Source organism: Hesperophylax consimilis, chromosome 20 (genome assembly GCF_061612785.1).
Source record: "Hesperophylax consimilis isolate HC1 chromosome 20, BYU_Hcon_1.0, whole genome shotgun sequence".
NCBI classification, from domain to species: domain Eukaryota; kingdom Metazoa; phylum Arthropoda; class Insecta; order Trichoptera; family Limnephilidae; genus Hesperophylax; species Hesperophylax consimilis.
In genome coordinates, this window is record NC_142855.1 from 18,646,884 (window position 1) to 18,663,982 (window position 17,099).

At 32.3% G+C, this 17,099-nt stretch overlaps 1 protein-coding gene across 1 annotated transcript in view; it reads right to left on the reverse strand.

The window, feature by feature from the left end:
* Positions 1–16,328, reverse strand: part of LOC149414248 (phenoloxidase-activating factor 2-like) — a 43,426-nt gene extending 27,098 nt beyond the window's left edge. Inside the window, exon 1 of the mRNA XM_089644270.1 lies at positions 16,207–16,328. The gene's annotated coding sequence lies outside the window, so the exon portion shown is untranslated. The remainder of the gene's footprint in view (positions 1–16,206) is intronic.
* Between the last annotated feature and the right edge of the window lie 771 nt (positions 16,329–17,099).

A 17,099-nucleotide genomic window follows, 5' to 3' on the forward strand; every position in this document is an offset into this window, starting at 1 on the left:
CTAACATTCGTATTTATATATCTCCTTTTCAAATCATCTTACTACGGGATTTCCTAAAATAAAGACAAAATTATAACGACGTAAGTGAAGCAGCCGTGCATACAAAATATGCGACGCGCGGCTCTGGTGTATTAGACAGACACAAGGTTGAATTTGCCCTGGCAAATTTCTAAAATAATGTAAAAACAATATATTTTATTTAGCAATATTATTGTTAATATCGGAGCAAATATGAATGCTTTATATTCAATTTGAAATAGATTATCTTTGATTCTCATTGATTGTTCTAATTTAATTCAATTAATGCTTAACCGATATTAAGTGCGAGTCCGGTACACCGACACGCTCACAATACACTTCTGTGACTGTGGTAATATTTTTGCCAATAACATCTTTTTTAAAACTGTGTTTGTGCACGGACCGGTCCCACGGGGCTAAGTTTAGAAAAACGTTATTTTATGCAAGGTGGACCTTCGGTGTAAAAAAAAAACACGGTGTTCACAAAGTAACACCTAGAAAACAGGTAAAATAAATTACAAAATGTTCAAAATATGAAAAATGATTATTGCTCATTAATTTATTAAGAGGAGGCTACAAGCCAAAAATGTGTATATTTTTGGTATACCTTATATTGTAGGTAATAGGCATTAAAATCGCTCGACAAACGGAGTCTAGAAACGTTCGATTACAAGCAAAAAACTGTTTTTTATTTATTTTGTGAATAATTTTATAAGAAAGCAAAAAAGTTAATCAAATGAAACTGTCACAGATAATCTTAGATAATACTGTATGTTTTAAAAGATGTTTCCTTTACGCGTTCATACATTTCTATTGAAAAATATATTTTTTTAGTAGTTTACATTTATATTTTTTATTAAGTAATTTATTTTTTTATTTGTATTTTACTCGAGCGAAACGATAGAAAAACCTTCAATTTATCTATATCATATTTTTGGTATTCACAATGTACACCAATTCGTAATAAAGATTAATCGAAATAGTGATTTAGAATTATGTATTTAGTATGAACGTGTATAGCTAATATCTGTGACAGTTTCACTTGATTAACTTTTTTGCTTTCTTATAAAATTATTTACAAAATAAATACAAACTTTTGTGCTTGAAATCGAACGTTTCTAGACTCCGTTTGTCAAGAAAATAACAAGAATATACACACTTTTGGCTTGTAGCTTCCTCTTAATTAATTCAAGAGGTCCATAGTCATCAATTGATCGCATCTTTATGTGAATTAATAAAGTCCATGATCGTGTAAATGATTTCTTTCAGTTCTAAGAGCTTAGTTAGTTCCATTCATTAATGTGCATATTGACAGCTTACAACGCTAACTGACCATAGATGGCGTAATTCTTTAATATGGTATTGACATATGGCACTAAAGATCTTCCGTTTTAGACCTACAGAAAAGATTTTCTGTAACTTTTGACTTGAATGCAAACAATATACTGGGGTCTAACAAATACAAACGAGACTTCATTAATTTTCAAGCATTTCTTAAACACCGTGCGTTTATTGCAAAAATATTTGCGCGTTCCGTACATTAATTATACATATAAGTACGTTGGTGACCCAAGCTGATCCTAACCGGTTCTTCGTGGTCAAGTTCTGTCGTGGTGTAACCATATACCAACATACATACACTTACATAATGCACATACACATAGCAGAGCCGGAGCTATAGATAGTATCGCCAAGGGAGATGAGCCACGAACCTTTAAAAGACATAAACACAGGACCGGCGCAGAGCCAAACGACGCCTGGCGGTAATTTATTTATTTATTTATTTATTAACGGACATCGTCCAAATTACAAAATAATAACACGAATAAAGTAAAATGAAAAATACAGGAGTAGACAAAGGTACATGAAAGCAAAGACATATGGTAGATATAATATAAAAAAATAAAGTGACTAGTCGAATCAAGTCAAGACAACGCCGTGGGCATATACATATGAATATTAGTAGACCTGCCCTAAGTGATTAAAAGCGTATTATTCCCCACTCCCCATACCGGTTCCATTGGAACCGGCTGGGCTCGCGTATGGCTTCCCGTGAATCTTGAGAATGTGACGTCATCATTCTTGTTCGAACTAGCGTCGAGCTATGGTCGAGGCATTTTACGAAATAACACGGCAAAATGGTGGCTTAGCTATGAAAACTTGTAAAAATAGATGTGAAAAAGAGAATAAACCCAATTGTCGTATTACATTCCATATGTAAGCATTATTTTAAGCGTAATTACATCGTATAATATGGATCAGTTTGTAGAAACATATACTATCACATCGAGATATATCTGTACGCATCGTTGGTTACTGGGAACTAAATTATGAACACTTATAAAAGTGTCTTAACTAAATACGTAAACAAAATATTCGACTCTGAAAATAGAAGAATTTTTTTTTTGCCGAATTTGGACTTCGCAAATTTGTTCATAACGTGGCGAGTAATTTGCGCTCCCATGTAAAAATGTCTATTCATTCAAAAGCAGATTTTACTTTTAAGAACTAAATGGTGATATTATAATGCGAGATGCCTATATACTGTCAGATTGATTTATTGACGAATCACAGTCAGCTTTACCCCCTTTGTTCTTCAACAGTTGATTTTACCCCTCACCTTTAATTTCTAGTCTATATATTCTTATGTCTGTGGCCGTGGGTCAGGACCACAGGCCACTTATAATATTCCGTCACTTGTTTAACGACCGGCAAAAATCATTCAGACTTATCCCAAAAAAGTGAAGGTTTTGACTTGAGTTGACCAGTCTACACATTCTGGACAATGGTGAATAATATCCATAATTTGTCGAATGATGGTTGAGGAAGAGCAGTTCATTATTTCTGAGTCTGTGCGAGGGGATATTGAAGGGAATGAGTTGCAGTAGAGTAGGTGAATCAATAATACCATTTATAATTTTGAAGAAGCAAATGAGGTCATTTCTTTCCCGACGGACTTCCAAAGGAGAGAGGTTTAGAAATAGTTCAATTTCATCATATGAGTATTTGCCTTTTGCTAATAAAAAATAATCAATAAGTTTGTCACCGCGCGCGCTAATATAAAAAAAAACGATAATAATAATTAAGCGAAAATGGTGAAAATATTTTATAAAACATGACTCGTTTGAAATAGACAAAAAATCTTTTGACAGATGCTTTAGTTGTATTTAAAGATACACTGTGATTTTTGATCAAATAACAGAACAAAACGTGTTTTTAATAATTTTTTAAGCTTACTTTGCGATTTTTTTTTATCGACGGAATTTCATTTAATTAACATTTCTGCATAACAAAAGTATGAATATTATCTTAAAAAATAACGTTTTTTTGGAACTTAAAAACTTAACGTTAAACGTTAACTTAGTTAACGAGAAACTTGTTATAAATCGGTATAAATTGGGTAAGGGGCTTAATGCGAAGCTTAATGCAAAAGCACTATTTTGATTAATTTTTATAACGAATTGGTGTACATTATGAATACAAAAAATATGCTTTCGATAAATTGAAGGTTTTTATATCGCTTCGCTTGAGTACAATTCAAATAAATACATAAATTACTCAATAAAAAATATAAATGCAAACTAAAAAAAAAAATTTTTCAATAGAAATGTATGAACGCATAAAGGAAACAACTTTAAAAAATACAGTATTATAGCTTAGATTATCTGTGACAGTTTCACTTGATTAACTTTTTTGCTTTCTTATAAAATTATTTACAAAATAAATAAAAACGAGTTTTTTTCTTGAAATCTAACGTTTCTAGACTCCGTTTGTCAAGCGATTTTAATGCCTATTACCTAAGATATATGGTATACCAAGAATATACACATTTTTGGCTTGCAAGTTGGAGCCTGGAGCGGACTTCTCCAATTGCGCCAGCATAGGGCCGGCCCTGTATAAACATTATACTCCAAGCATTCGAAAACAGATCTGAACGGGCTGCCGTGTTAGAACAAAACCAGGTAACCCAAAAAGGGGCAATTGATGAAATCACCTTGAAGATTTCAAACAAGCCGTGTCGAGTTACTTGGATTTTCGCCGTATAGCGCCAATTACATCAAATTGTAATCATCTGAAAAGCTTAACAAGATGACAGCTGTTCTCTTGTGCTGATCACAATTTGTTCAAAAGCTGAAACGGACTTAGAAAGGGCATTTAACGGGAACGAGACGCTCCAATTTGTTCATGAACTCACCCGTGGAGAGAGCTATGTAGGTACTTCCTAAATGCAGTTAATCAAAAAATCGATATGTTTTTCTTGTCCTAAAACACATTTACAAAAAAATACTTTGTTTAAGGCGATGCACTACGTCGTGTAATATTTTAAATCGAGCCGCTATCAATAACACCCCTTACGTAGATGGCGATAAGGTTTAAATTCCCGCTTAACACCATCCGCCTGTTTTGATTTATGCAAGAAAGATACATGGCCAAAAAGAACCTTTTATTTTATTTTGTGGATGTTCAGACATAAATATTAAATTTTTTTTCGATCATTTTATAAATAACTTAATTTTCCACATTATACAATAAAATCATAACCAAAAATGGGTTCTTAAGTAGGAGATTTTGAACTTTAAAGCAGTTTTCATAGGCCTTTATACATTAGTATTTTCTGGGCTTATAAAAGACTTATGTTAAAAAATACTCGATTATTTCAAAGGCCAAGATGTATTCTACTCGCAGTATTTAATTAAAGCATCTGAAACATTTCTAGGCGACCAAATTTTCAAACCAAAAACACATGATTTTGCATTACTACATAGTGCATCGCCTTAAACGGTACAATCATAATGTCTAAGACCTTTACTCTGTAATATAAATTAAACAAAATGGCGCTGAATGGCCTAGTTAGAATCATAAACATAAAGCTATAAAGTTTTTAAAATCCTACAATAATAAATACACTTCTTCGTAATACGTTTATGTAATTCACTCTCTTTAAAGATATATATTTGTGATAGTAATACACATGGTGTCCGGAAACTCGTTGCACAAACGGAAAGTATTGAATCAAAACACATTTGGCGTCAATTTTGTGATGTTTAAAATGTATTTCGAAATGCTTCGAAGCTTAAATCTGGCTCCAAAAGTTTCATAACCCAACATTTTGCATAAAATTACAAAAAAGCAAAACTTATGTCTTTTTATCTATGTGATGTAGATTCCCTAGTTTCCCGCTTGTCTCACTAGTTTTCAGATATCTGTATATATACTAAATGTATATTTCTCTAGTTTACCGCTTGTCTCACTAGTTTCCAGATATCTGTATATTATGCTAAATGTATATTTCCCTAGTTTCCCGCTTGTCTCACTAGTTTTCAGATATCTGTATATATACTAAATGTATATTTCCCTAGTTTCCCGCTTGTCTCAATAGTTTCCAGACATCTGTATGTTATGCTAAATGTATATTTCACTAGTTTCCCGTTTGTCTCACTAGTTTGCAGACATCGGTATATTATGCTAAATGTATATTTCGTTTGAGAGTTGCCAATATTGTCTTCAATGAGTAAGTATTACAATTTGAGGTTATTCCGAAAAAAATCAATTCATCCTAGACTTGTGAAAAATTCAATAGATGTCGCACATTAAAATAAAAATGGACACATTTATCCAAGACACCACCAAGATTGTATTTAGTTTGGGAAGAATCTTGCAATTTTACAATAAAAAATAGCCAAGATGATGATTGTTCTTTGTCGAAGTATGATACAGTTAAATACGAAGGGGTTTGGGTCGGATTAGTTCCTCCCCGGAAACTCAACCCTCGGTCTTGGGTTCAATTCCTAGATGGGACCAAATAATTTCCTGGTTTTTCTGTTTGAGAGTAGAATTTTCATCTAGGGAAAATAATTTCCCTGAGGACCTATGTCAATTTTTTTAAGCAAAAGAATCTAGGGATCAGTGTCTCCAGGAATGACGGACATATCCTATATGTCGAGAGAGCAGTTGGAGAGGTAAACCAGTCTCTCCCGATCTGGCAAGCCATGAAGTTGATGGGCAGGCGTTTCCTGAACACACCTCTCCCGATGAACCCGGACAGTCCTGCTAAATCACCAAACTTATGACAGAGGTGTTTGTTACCAAACCCTGATCTCAAATTGTAAATATTGTCTTCAATATATATTTATAATAATTCCCAGTCAGGCCCTGAATTCCAGGAAGTATTGACAAGCAAGCGCGCTACTGTTTACAAACTAAATATTTGTATTTCAGATAAATTACAATATTTTCCTCAAATTCCATCATATTTTATTGTATACATAGAAACGTGCAATATCGAATATTTCATAATTATAAGTTTTTAATAATATGTTCTATATATCACAATTATGTATTAAATTGAACATCCCAATTTGAAAATATAAGCAACTAATTAAAATTTATTACGCCTTGGGGCAACCTCATCTACTATGTGGTATTTTCGTGTGGGGAAGTTCAAACGATTCCACTACAAAACGAGTTCTCATAGCATAAATGCAATTTAAGAGTCCTAATCAGAACCCCAACAGACTGTTTTTAACGCCCTGAATTTAATGTCTCAATTGAATAGATATTTAATTTTCCTCATTCGAAAACAAGGATAACTTTGCAAGTACAAACTCACAAGACACTGATTCGCAAGATCCTTATTACAAAATTAATTTCACCAATCTACTACAAAAACGAATTTTGGACAAAGATATTTGCAATATTTCTCAATGGTCAAGTGGTTTAAGATGCCTGTCCTGTAAGACTAGATATCCTGGGTTTGATTCCTAGTTCTGTTTCACGTTTCATTTAGACTTATTATTATTGTCTTCTTCTTCAAAAAGATTTTTAATAAAATCCGTGTAGAAGTTTCTTCAATATAATTTGAATGGAAACAAATGTTTTATTTAGTCCAATATCCCAGCGTTCTGCCTCATATACACTCGCCTGACATCGTAGATCTCCATCCCATTTGATTAGACAAATATTTGAATCATTACAAACGTGAAAGATAGTGTTATTATCATAATGACTGTATGGTTTAGGTTTGTTGTAAACGGAAGTGTCGCCCTCTGTTACTTAAGAAAAGAACAATCGAAGTTTTCAAACCACGGCAGCGAGTTTTTATGGTAATTTCTTTAATTTACACGTACACGTACAAGAAATAACGAAATACATTTTTAAATAAAATAATCACTACAGCGTCCAACATTAATTTCAACGTAAAGCCATTACGAACGTAAATAAAACGTATTTATTACCTAATTAACAAAGTTCACGAGAGTTATTGATAAAATAAAAAATAAAAACAAATTGAAATATAGTAACATATGGGACGATATAACCTCTTAGGACGGCTAACATTTCAAAGAAAAAAATGTTTTTTTTGTTGGTTTGACCGAGGATTGAACTTTCTTCCCCAGTCTCTTAAATTGGCGAGAACTTTTAAAACTTTTAAAACTTTTGGTTTGACTGAGGGTTCATCCTTCCTCTCAGCGGACTGGAGTCAACCTCGCTTACAACTACGTCAAAATACGATCGGGTAGGACTGATGTTTATTTATTATATTAACCGCTGCAATGTTATCCAATTTCAGAGAAAAAAATATATGTTTTTGTTAAAAATTTGATAGAATGCATTGTCATCGACAACGAGCTTCTCTGCCGAATTTCAGTTCGATCGGATGTCGGGAAGTGGGTTAATTTACACGAAAATAAATATGAAATTCAGTTACAATTTTGAAAAAATTACACTTACCTATATTCAAAGCAAATTTGAAATTAACCCATATTATTGTTATGAGTTTATTTTTAAATAATGTTTTAAGTATCGCTCTGGTGTAATACCATAATTCAGAATTAAAGCGGTGTTTGAAATGGCTTTAGCCATGTTTGGAGGCAAGATCTGAATAGCTATGTACTTCCCCACCTTTATTTTAACCATCTCCTTCACCTCCCCACAACTTTCACAAAACACCCTAATTGGAAAAAAATATATAAATATAAAAAAATGATGTTACTCAGTGCCGTTTAGCGAGGAGATCACTGTGAGAAGTATATACGATATGCATAAATACACGCAAATGTGTGTTGTTTAGTTCAACATTAAATGTACAAATATGAGTTAAAAACAAACATAAAAAAATATGTTAATTTGAGTTACTCCGAGCAATTAAATGTAAAAAAAATATTGTAATTACTGAGGAAAAACCAGCCAAAGACCTTGGGTTTAATTAAATATACATTATACTTGCAACATAATCACAGAAAAACCAACAATTATTATTTATATTTGTAATATGTTCATTATCACATTTATAAACATTAATAAAAACCATTATAGATTGTGTTTATAATATAAATATATTATTAATGAAAATAATGTAATGGATTCCCCACTAGAACTTTCCAAAATGGGTCAATTATTGAATGGAAAGGTTGCTTTTTAAATGAATACATCTACAAAGAGTAATAATTTGAACGTGCCATAATTTTTGCAAATGGCGTCAAATGTCATTGCGCTTTGACATTTGTGCTGTAGATAGAGAATTAGTTGGCAACAAGCTATGGAGTGATACACACCTGAAGAACGTGGAATTATTGTTAATAGCTTATTTGACCAATTTCCGGTCTGTTGTTCTGTCAACTTTATCGTCAAAATGCATCAAATAAAGAGATGGTCATTTGACCAATATCATTTTTTCAACATAGTGTCATCAATTTTACATCTAAAAACATTGCACTTTTTTTTAATTTCTTACAAAATGGCAGCCAATTCACATTATGACATTATTTTTGCGCCATCTTGTATTTGAAACCTTGAAAGTGGAAATTAACCCACTTCCCGACATCAGATCGAGCTGAAACTTTGCAGATAGACTCGTTGATGGCTTGAAATTGCCCTAATAAAATCGATCTTTCCGTAGGTTATATTTTAATTCTTTCCGATGAACGTATTACTAAATTCGCTAATATTTCTAGAGGGATCCCTCGGAAAGTTACTAATTCATCGTCTAGAAAAATAAAATCTGGTGATAACCGCTAATTTTATATTTAAAAAAACGTTATAGGTATGTTTTACATAAAAATATTTTAATGGTATGGTTCTGTTTTTATTAATCTTAAATATAAATAACTTACATCCGTAGAGATTCCTCTAGAAACATTTAAGATTTTAGTAATACGTTCATCATAAATAATTAAAATGTGGGCGTAAAGCAACCCCCTGGTTATTAGATTCTTATAATTTCTACGTCACTTAAGGCGAAGCTTAATGCTAAATCACTATTTTGATTAATCTTTATAACGAATTGGTGTACATTATGAATACCAAAAAATATGCTTTTGATAAATTGAAGGTTTTCCTATCGCTTCGCTTAAGTAGAATACAAATAAAAAAAATAAATTACTTAATTAAAAATATAAATGTAAACTACTAAAAAAAATATCATTTTTCAATAGAAATGTATGAACGCTTAAAGGAAACAACTTTAAAAAAATACAGTATTATAGCTAAGATTATCTGTGACAGTTTCACTTGATTAACTTTTTTGCTTTCTTATAAAATTATTTACAAAATAAATAAAAACCAGTTTTGTGCTTGAAATCGAACGTTTTTAGACTCCGTTTGTCAAGCGATTTTAATGCCTATTACCTACAATATAAGGTATACCAAGAATATACACATTTTTGGCTTGTTGCTTCCTCTTAAGTGTGTATACAACAAAGAAAACTTGTTTTCATAATTGACCCAAAATAAGAATGAGATAATTTAAGCCCGAGTGATTATATTACAAATTAATTTCTTAGTTCTGAGAACTTCTCGGAAAAAACATTGAAAAACTTTTACGTAGGAATATAACCGAAGTTTCGTTGCAAAAAATAAACCTGTTTTTAAAATGTCGGATTGAACGTGGAATTGATGTACAAACCTACATCAATAGCTACTCTCAGTATCGCCTGGAGGAAAACTGACATTAAAAAACGAAACGTTGATTGAAATGGCTTAAGCTATGTTTTGGGACCAGATCTGAATATAAAACCCTCCCCTGCTGCGTTACAACATACCACAATCACTCGAGACTGTTGACGTGTACGTGTTGTGTTAGATTTTCTCTATTTTTTACATGTCGAATATGCATGTTTTATATATAAAAATCTTTCGGAAGAAATTCTCTAAATGATGGTGAAAACCCTATCAAAATCCGTTGCGTAGTTTAGAAGAACTAAGCGCACAAACAGACAGACGCGGATAGCGACTTTATTTTATACTTTTTAAAGATGTTTCATGCGGAAATACGTAATTTTTATACTGATGCCATTAAAATTCTAAATATAGCCAAAATGAATAATTCGTATTTCGCGCCGACATTGATTGTAACAATCAATTTAATTAAAAAAAATAATATCTTATTTTTCATTATATGAACAAGAAAAAAGTGAAGTTATATTTTTCTTACAAATTTCGAGTTCTCTCAATTATTTTGCGATTAGAGTCAAAAATTAACTAAAAATTTGGTTAGCGTTTTTGAAAACATTTTTCACGTTTGATATTAAAATTTTATTATTTAGAAACAGTAATGTTTAATTTAAATGCACACATCGGAAAGATGATTGAATCTAGTTTCTAAAACAGTATTTGTTTTTACGGAAAATTAAAAAAACAACATGTATACAGGGTGTATCGGCACGTACCCGACAAACTTTAACCAGCTATTTCTTAGCATATTTGGAGTAAAAAATCTTATGTGCACTTTGCTGTCCGGTAACGTTTTTTTTTTAATAAAAAATTTATTATTCATATTTTCACCACATGTCACTGTTTTATCCTTTGTCAAAGTTTGAAAACCCATCTGGCAAATATTTTATTCGAATTCCGTTGAATAATGCACGTGTGTACCTATATTGGCGCACTTTTACAATCACAACGAAATGGCATGGCACCATTCGTCTCATTTTTAACTATTATTATTTAGTGTGTGCGAAAGAGCGAAGACGCTTTTTGACATACTTGCTTATAACAGCTGTTGAACACGAAACGCAATGCCAATGACAGTGATGTAGTGTGGAAATATTATTTTTTTTGTTTTTAATTGAAAAAAAATGCTACCGGACAGCAATGTGCCCATAACATTTTTTACTCCAGATGTACTAAGGAATAGCTGGTTAAAGTTTGTCGGGTTAGCGCCGATACACCCTGTATAGCGTATTTCAAATAGACAGAAAATATTGAAAACTAAACAAATGTGTGTCTGTAACAAATATATACCAGACGTATATTTGCGGAACGTTCCAGGGTGGAAGATACTATCAGTATCGCTCTGGTGTAAAACGACCATTCAGAATTAAAACGTTGTTTTAAATTGCTTTTGGTGAACAGCTCTGAATAGCCAGGTACACCCTCAACTTCCTCTTTACCATCTCCATCCCCTACTCACTACCTCCAGCCACACAAGATACCCCAATTAGGGATGCCGTAGTCTCACTGGCTCCAGACGGTTGGGAGCAGTTGGGACTCTTGGCCAATATTCACATAAAAAATATAAATTAAATGAATTTATTTATAATTTATAATTTTGTAAATTTCTTCCGAAAGGTTTACATATATGATACGTGCATATTATATTTATAGAAAGTAGAGAAAAGTCCATGTTTTGTAATGAAGTCGTAAAAATATATTTTCGGGCACTACATTACTAACGCTGGCTAAACCTTATGAGATACATCAAAATAATGTACTACGGAATTGTACATCATTAAAAGGTCTACAAAAAAATCCGCGGTGGTGTATGTTTATTTTCTAAGGATAACCCGTAGCAACGCCGGGAACACATAAGCTAGCAAATTAATTAAATAAAATTACGCCATCCATAAACCCGTATATATATACCCGTATTTTTCATAAAAAATGTCGTTTTCATAAATAAAATCATAATTATCAAAGTTTTAATTTTTAGGTCCGCCAAAACGATGGATTTTATTATTAAATCTACAAATTCATTACAATACTTTACAAATGTATATATTTCGGGACTGATTGCGAAACAAAAGGGTTTTCCAATAAGAGGTGTTATTTTTTTTCCATTATTTCTGGCTTTCACCCTTCAAGGGTGTTCTTGGCCATCATTTAAAATTATTGAGAAATGAAAGATGAATTTAAATATTAATTTTATTTAAATAGGCAAATTTCAAAATTATAATGAAAATTGGAGTCGAGTTCAGAGTTAGAAGAGATGAGATGTTGAATGGAGGGGAGGCAATTTTAGATAAGGCTTGATAGAAGAGAGGATATTTGTTTAGAGAGGGACAACCAAAAAATATGTGATCTAAAGTTCCCACTTCTAGACCACAGAATGTACAATCTGGGGAGTCAAGGACGTGAATTTTAAAAATATGGGAAGGAACGGAACAATGTCCGATCCTCATTCGAATGAGTGAAGAAATTTATTTTTTGGAAAAATGAGGGAATTGCTGAAACCACGGTTTTGATGGAATAGTCCTTTGTGTTGAGGCATAGCAGGCTCCCTTGGATTGACTAGCAATGTGCCAATACTCCGACCAAACATTGCGGGATCTATCTTTAATGATGGAAAAATGTCAGATAGGGGAATGTGGTTTACGAGGGTAACAACAGGGTTGGACGCTCCTTGTTTTGCCAAGGCATCCGCAATATCATTACCCATGATACCAACATGTCCAGGAATCCAAATCAGAGTTACAGTTTTACCAGAGCTTTGAATGGTGGCTATCATCTCTCGAATAAGGCATATAAGGATGAGGTGAGCATCAGGATGAAGAAGAGGACTGGATTTAAGTTTTTGGAGGGAACTGAGAGAGTCAGAGAGAACGAGGGAATGTTCAAAATTATTTTTGATTATATATTTGAGAGATTCTATTATTGCAATGCACTCGGCTGAAAATATTGAAAATTGATTTGAAATTGAATGAATTGAATTGAATTGAAGAAAAATGCCATTTTTTAATATAATGATCGAATGTTTTTTTCATTATAAAGAGGAAGGTATGCCGTTAATAGTGAAAAATAACATCAGTCAAATGACCACCACGACCACGCCTACAGGACCATATCCTTTTCATGAAATTTTCCACAACCAAATCGCTGCTGTGGCTGCCTTATGTCCTCGATAGCCTCACGAAGTCCATCTTTGAGTTTGACCTTCTCTTTCACGTGGCCCCAAAGGAAGAAGTCGCAAGGTGTTAAATCACAAGATCTCGGTGGCCAATTGTGATCACCTCTTCGAGAGATAACACGGTCCGGAAACTTTTCCCGTAAAAGATCAATGGTTTCGTTGCTTGTGTGGCACGTAGCGCCGTCTTGTTGAAAGCAAACGTTGTCCAGATCAATACCAACCAATTCCGGCCATAAAAAATCATTTTATGGCCGGATACATTTCTACAATGATCTATGTTATTACCAACTATCAGAGATGTCCTTTATTTCAAATAAATCCATTTCAAATGGAAATGCAAAATGCAAAATGGGTATTTTCCATTTTGCATTTTAAATGCCTTTCTAAAAACCATTTTGCATTTTGCATTTTAAATGCTTTTCTCAATGCATTTTCCATTTTAAATGCTTTTTTGCAACATTCTTCCTACTATCTCCACTCATCTTTTTTTCATAAGCCCCAAATATCAGTCGGTCCTCAACCTCGCTATGAGAGATAATTTACATTTGTCAAGTTGCTCCCTGGTAGGAGCCCTGGCAATTGAGTGATACCATTACAAAAAATACTGATTCAAATACTGAACATGGGGCCATGACGCTGTAATATTAAATGTTAGATAGCAGTTTCTATGTTTTTTCGTTGGCAACATTGGTCTCGCGCAAATTTTTTGTGGTTTCATAATCTGTAGTCGTGGTGTTTTTGGATTTACCATCATGTAATATGTTTGTTCTACATTGATGTCCATTATTAAATGACAAGATTGTTTATAAATTCTATAATTATTTTAATTGTTTGACCTGAGAAACCATTTTGCATTTTCAATGCATTTTGAAAATAGGTATTTTGCATTTTGCATTTGAAATGCTTTTCTAAAAACCATTTTTCATTTTGCATTTTCAAATGGAAAAGTTGTGACCCATTTCCATTTTGCATTTCAAATGGTTTTGGGTACCCATTTTGCACATCTCTGCCAACTATATAATATGGAGAAAAATTATGTGTTAAATACATTTATTTAAATTTCATTTTCGTTTTCCTGAATTATTACAAATCTTAGAAGTTGAGATTAACCCATTTTGCGACATCTGATCGAGCTGATACTCGGCAGGTAGACTCGTTGTTGATGAAAATGCATTCTATTAAATTTTACAGACAATTACGCAGACACGGACGTATACCATTTTTTCTGAAATTGATTGACATTACAGTAGTTAATATACTAAATAAATATCGGTATTTGGCGAGGGCGTTAAATTCTCAGTCAAAACAAAAAATTGTATATAATTTATTTTTTTTGAACCGACTTTTTATCGTTTAATTTAGAAAACATTTATTCGTGAATTATTTAGAAAAAATCCCGGTTGACATTGGTTTTCAAAAAACATCGCTTTTTTCGAACTTATTCCAAAATTAAATACTATTTTTGAAAGCAGTCTTTCAGCTTTTGCCAAAGACTTAGAACCTTTTGACTATTAGATCGAGAAAGCCAAGCGACACTTCGTTCTCTGTCTCTCTTTCAATGCCTAACATCGTGTATCGTCCACATTACATTTCTAGAATTATACTGTATTCACCGATAAAATTCAACATCTACGAGAAAAATTGGAACTGATTATCAAATTACAAAAATTATATTTTTTTCAAACTTTCTAGCAGGACTGCGTATCATTAACGTATAAACAAGTACACGTCAATATATTACGAACACTTAAGGTGATGCACTACGTCGTATAATATTTTAAATTGAGCCGCTATCAATAACAACCCTTACGTAGATGGCGATAAGGTTTAAATTCCCGCTTAACACCATCCGCCTGTTTTGATTTATGCAAGAAAAAAACATGGCCAAAAAGTGCATTTCATTTTATTTTGTGGATGTTCAGGCATAAATATTTTTTATTTTCCGATCATTTTATAAATACATAATTTAATTTGTCACATTATACAATAAAACCATAACCGAAAATGGGTTCGTAAGTAAGAGATTTTGAACTTTAAAGCAGTTTGCATAGGCCTTATACATTATTATTTTCTGGGCTTATAAAAAGACTTATGTAAAAAATACTCGATTATTTCAAAGGCCAAGATGTATTCTACTCGCAGTATTTAATTAAAGCATCTGAAACATTTCTAGGCGACCAAATTTTCAAACCAAAAACACATGATTTTGCATTACTACGTAGTGCATCGCCTTAAGTCATTGTAAAGTGTTGTTTTTTCGAAGGCGATCTGCAGTCATGCTCAACGATGACAAATTACCGACATTATCAATAAAACCTTCATCAATCGACCGCTTCTTAAAATAAATACATTTATCTCTCGATTTCATCAAATTCACATCTTTAATGTATATTTGCTAAACTCGTTACAACTGACACATATAAGGCATTTAGCCAATATAAATTATTGAAATCAAATGAAAATAATGCTAAATCACTGTTTCAGATTAAGTTTTACAACAAATCCGCTTAAATTATGAAAACCAAAAAATATGCTTTGGATAGATTAAAGTTTTTTCTATTGTTTTCTTTGAGCAGAATTAAAATAACATTATTAATTAATTTTTTTTAAATATAAGCGCAAACCACTAAAAAATAATTTTTTTCATTAAAAATTTTCTAAAACAACTTATAACATCATCTGTAAGATTATCTGTGACATTTTCCTTTGATCAACTTTTTTCTATTTCTTATAAAATTATTCACAAAATAAATAAAAACCACTTTTTGCGCTAAAATCAGGCGTTTCTAGACCTCGTTTACCAAGCAATTTTTAAGCATTTTAACGATATTCGTGGTGATATGAGGCACAATAAGAAAACACACGTTTTTGGCTTGTGTATTGATATTTCTTAGATCATAGATCTTCGATCGAACAATTATTTCTCCTCTAATGTGAATTACAATGATGTTGAAATTATTTAGTCGTAAATGTAAAGTTGAGACAATACAGAAGCGACCCTGAAAATTACACGGAAAATAATGCAAAAAACCATACTAAACAAGTTGAAGAAAAAAATATCTTACCTTCTATAACGCTGCGATCTGCTCTTAGAACAAACAAGAAAAACCAGTCAACTTTACAGCGTAATTTAAAGATTGGCAACGCGTCCTCACACTGCCCAGACTTGTCGGAGATTAATATTGCCGTTCGTCGGTGATGGCATGCCGAAAAATTATATCTCCCCAGCTTGATGTTAAAAAATCCCCAGATATCATTAAAATTCCCCAGATTTGAAAACGTCGGCAATTCAACCTTTATTTTCTTTTCCGATTTTATGTCCGGGTTAAATCTTACACACACTTTTCCACAAATGATTAACTAGTCAATCAACATTATGCAAGTGCAATATATAAGCAAAATAAATACAAAACAATACAAGAACAACACGTCAACTCACCAGAGATCAAATGGGAAAATAATTCACCGACTCCAGATATTTTCATATCAGAGGGTTCGGCTCGGTAGAACTTCTAACAGGGCCTATAAATCCTACTGATCCCTCAATATAAATATTTAAAAAATCTTTCGTTATCCTACATGTATTTAAAATGACTGATTTTTGCATTTTTATATATACATTTTTTGATAGATCTAATACGCCTAAATTTTTAATGAGAGAGCTAGGTATAATGCCAGTAGCCGAAATAACGAATGGTAATATTTTTATAGTCTGAGAATGCCAAATTCTTTTTATCATATTAATTATTTAATAATGTTATATTTTCTAATATTATGGCCAAGAAATACTATTTTACGATGGTAAAAAACTTTTGATTGAGTACTATAAAAACTGTTACTACACAAACATTAAATAGTTATAATTTGAATATGATTTAAGATTTTCACGGCCAAAAGTATTTTTGTTAATTGTTTTTGGGGTGTTATGCCGTGTTGCGCCAACTCCATATTTAGCCAA